Source organism: Fulmarus glacialis, unplaced genomic scaffold (genome assembly GCF_000690835.1).
Source record: "Fulmarus glacialis isolate BGI_N327 unplaced genomic scaffold, ASM69083v1 scaffold18809, whole genome shotgun sequence".
In the NCBI taxonomy this organism is placed as follows: domain Eukaryota; kingdom Metazoa; phylum Chordata; class Aves; order Procellariiformes; family Procellariidae; genus Fulmarus; species Fulmarus glacialis.
This window is the reverse complement of record NW_009232836.1, coordinates 33,210-37,338: the sequence shown is the minus strand read 5'-3', so window position 1 is coordinate 37,338 and position 4,129 is coordinate 33,210. Positions and strand designations below refer to the sequence as shown.

The 4,129-nt window shown below is 43.0% G+C and overlaps 1 protein-coding gene across 14 annotated transcripts in view; it reads left to right on the top strand.

Annotated features, from left to right (window-relative positions):
- Positions 1-4,129, top strand: part of IKZF1 (IKAROS family zinc finger 1 (Ikaros)) — a 55,065-nt gene that overhangs the window by 29,846 nt on the left and 21,090 nt on the right. The gene's annotated exons all lie outside the window — the stretch shown is intronic.

Below are 4,129 nucleotides of genomic sequence, written 5' to 3'. Positions count from 1 at the left end.
CAGAAAGATACATAAAAAGCACCTAGCTTCAAGTGTGTGAGTAGATTTCAGGGGCATTACTTGAATCTGTCTTTAACCTGTCCATCTTTACTGGTGCATTAGAGGATTCCCATAAGTAAATAACGAGAGGTTACTGGGAGTCTGCACCATGGAGCAAGAGCCACTTTTTGTACCTAGAGAGGACATGCTTTGTTGGTTGTTTTGTCCGCTTGTTTGCATTCCATATGGTTTGATCTCATTGCAGCCCCCAGAAAACCATATTGATGTGTTTTGCAATGCAGTGAGCACAGCTCCCAGCTCCTTGCAGCTAAAACCGAGCCGTGCACGCCGGCAGGCGCTGGCACGGGCTCTGGCACGCCGGGCACCTCCCCGCGGGCAGCCGCCGGGCTCCCAGCAGTGGGAGGAAATGGCAGCCGCGGGCGATGACATGGGTGGAGCTCCTCACACCAGTTGTCCCGTGGGAGATAGCTTATCTGGGGACGCCTGTGTTTCTGGAATAATATACTTTTGATTGAAAGCCAAAATTAGAGTAGGGAAGAAATTGGCTGCCAAGGGCTGATTGGCGCTTGGAGTCAAAGGAGGGGCAGCACGGACCCTGCAGGGAGTATCTCCTTATCCGTCGGCACCAGTCTGCTCTACTTGCAGGTGTGCCCCACCAGTTCCTGCTACTACTCTTCTTTCTGTTATTTTTGTTTCCCTTTAAAAAGCCAGCTGAGAGCCTGTCATTAAGAAGCCTTCATTTTTATCTGTTGCCCCCTCTTCGCCATGTTGCAGCCTGTGGTAAAGACTTCAGCTCTCTCAAGCAAAACAGTAAGGTGCCAGCGTCACGTCGCTGGGCTGCCTTGCTGGCCTCAGGCGTTCGCCTCCCGCTGTGGTAGCGGTCTCTCTGTCCTGTGACACAGTGAATGCTGGGTCCTGTTTTAACAGAAGCCCTACATAACAGCCTGTGCAACATGGGCTGCATACAGCCCCTTTCATTTATTGATGTGTTTCCTTTTGTCCACAGCAATTAAGTTGCATTGTAGGCTCTAACTTTTTAGGTCTTTAACTTTCAGCATTTTGCACACACAGACACCACAAATGCTTGATTAACTGGGCAATGCAGTGCTACATGTAGAAAGGAGAGGGCAAAACGGTCATTATTAAGAGCACTTGGATGCATCTGCTTTTTCTATAGCTAAATAACTAGTTAGTTTGAATCAGTCCCACCTATGTTGTGTTGTGTGTTCTGAATTTTACTGAAGAGCTGAGGCCATTGCATAACTAATTATGGTTGCTCTGCCCAGACCTTGTGTTGGCCTTTTTTACGTCTACATAATCTTCATGTCACTTCAGAAGCTCATAAGGGAAAAATACTGTTAATGGAAGCATATTTAAGTTAAAGAATTGATCTTTGTTGTTGTCAAGCCTAGTCAGTGAATACTCACTCCTTAAATATTCTGTGGACAAACAACTTGCTTGTGAGCCTTACATTTCTGAGAATGGAATCCTTATGTGGTGAGAACAGAGCCGATGCCACAGTAAATGGCCATGATGTAAAAAGGAAAGAGGGAAGGTTTGGATTTCAGGTCATAGCCAAGTGCTAGAATTTGGTGCACTGTAACAAAACAGAATAGCTGTTATGTCTTATATCAGAAATAACAGGTGGAATTGCTGGCAATATTCTGTTTTCTAGTTTTTGCACCTATGTAAACAGGAAAAGATCCTGGACACATGTTGGCATGCTGAGGTGATTTATTTTGGCCTGATAGGCTTTTTTCATCTTATTCTGCCTTTTTAGCAACATTTTCTATAACTTGTTAGAAAGGATGGTGATAAAGTTTTTCTCCTCCTCACCATAACAGTGCTAATCCACTATTCAAATCAGCCAGGTATTATTGCAGCTTCATCTGTCTGCTGCTTGAATAGTTATGGTGCCTTCATGAAAAACTCTTGTTGGACTTTAAAGCTACCATTTAAACATCAACTAACATCCACAAAATACTTCTGACTTGTCTTGGAATAACAAGTGAGCCATTCAAACAAAAAATTACATGCACCCAAATTATTTGAAGCAACTTGAAGAGAGGTCTTGTCTTTGCTGTTTGCTACAAAGTATGAGCAAGACATTGCATGGACCAAAAATCAGCTTATAGTGGTTATCTTCAAAGAAAGGCTGAAGGATAACTTCTTAAAGGCAGGTACATGCCACAAGATGCAGTTAAGTGCCTACTGGGATAAAAGTACTAAAAATGCTCAAATCCCATTAAAAATCAAAAGGAGTTAGGGAACTCTGTTGTTAAAATGCTCCAGAAGCTTCAGTGTGATTTATCTTTCTCTATTACTCTCTAAATTCCTTTTTTCTTCTTTAAAAATCCCACTGGAGAAGAATACAACTTGGGAGGTGAATGCCCCCTTCCAAATGGGATTTTGGCCAAGGTGCTTAAACCTGTGCCAGTGCCAAAGTCTCACAAAACTGAAAGGATTTTACATCTGGGAGGGAGTCCCATAGCTATAAGAGAAGGTAAATTAGCAATGGATTGAAAACAAATTACTAATTCTTCACATGCCTTTTTTTTTTCATCTGCCTATTTCTCTGTCCTTTAAAAGCCACCCTCCATGTCCTGTTTCCCAGGAGGTCCGTTTGGTTTCTCCTTTCTCCCCACTACCAACTCCTTCACTCATTGCAAAATGCCTCCCTTCCCTCTCCACATTGCTCAACTCTTTCCAGGGAAGCGTGACTCTTTCACCTCGCCCTCCACCCTGCCTTCCCGACTGTCCCAGCCTGAGTTTCGTGCTGAGCCAGCTACACTGCTCTTCAGTGATAAATCATGTCATCACCCCTTTCCCCTTTGACATGTCAATTCTCTTTTTTTTTTTCCAAAGACATGCATAAACCACCTTTACAAAGCCTGTTCTGTATTCTGTGGTTAAAGAGAAATGAGAAATTATTACCATGAATTATTGTAGAGCTAATTAATGTCTGCATGTGTGTCTAGGTAGATATGGATGTGCACAGAAATTATTTCTACAAAGACTGTATTGAGTAACTGCTTGAGAAACCTGTACAAATGCTGAGTATGTTCTTGATCAGTGCATCTGAAAAGTCTGATTCCCAGGTATTTGTAACATCATCAGTGCTCCAAGAATGATTTTCCCCACTATAGCAAGGGAGGGACAGGAACCTCTCTCACAAAAGAAATAGAAAACACTGTTGATTTTTATTTTGAGATTAAGTCTCCAGGAAAAAAAATCATATAGCCTGCCTTCCCAATTCTCATTCAGATTTAATGAAAAATCCTTAGTATTTCTACTGGAGCAATTTCTCTCTCCTGTTGTGTCTCCTACATCAGCGGGGCTTTTTTTACTAGTTTTCGTTTGGAAAACAGGTTTGCAAGAAGTGCTAAGTTTGAACATGAAGAGATTTTGTTTGTTAGTTAGACCTATAAAATCTCCATGAGGACCAAGGGCAAGGCGGGTGGCCTCACCATCCATCAGCTCTCACTGGCAAAGTAAGCTCCACACCTGAACCGAGTCCCTACCGTGAGCTGTGCTGCCGAATGGATGCGCTTGTAAGGGCATCCTGATGCTCGGCCTCATCTGCATGGGGACATTCATTGAGCAGCACAGCTACGGCAGTCCAGAGGCATAGCTGCAGAGAGCTTTAGTGAAGATTGCCTGGATCAATATCCCTATCATTGCTTATGTCAAGTTATGAACTCCATCATTACTTGTATCAGTGTGCCCCATGGCATGTTAATTTGCATGTGGCGACTCAATATGCAGGGTATAGTGTGTTTGTGCAGCTACTTTTGTGTAGATACGTTGTGAGGACAAGCCTTAGAAATACAAACAAAAAATGTGCCAATATACACAATAATATATATATAAAATGGAACTCCCTCTTCTTCCATTGCATAAGACCAGCAGGTGTGAGAAGAAAACAATGCAATTTCATTTTTTATATCGGCAGTGACTAGAAACAAGGATGTATAAAGAAGAGATCTCTGGCACACAAAGAGGGCATGTTGGCAAAAAATAAATCCTGAGAGGAAGCTTGCACTGTAGGGGCCTGTGGTCTCCCTCGGGGTCGGAGACGGCTTGTTATGTGCTCTGCTCCCGTTGACCCTTTTGAGACATTTTAGTCAAA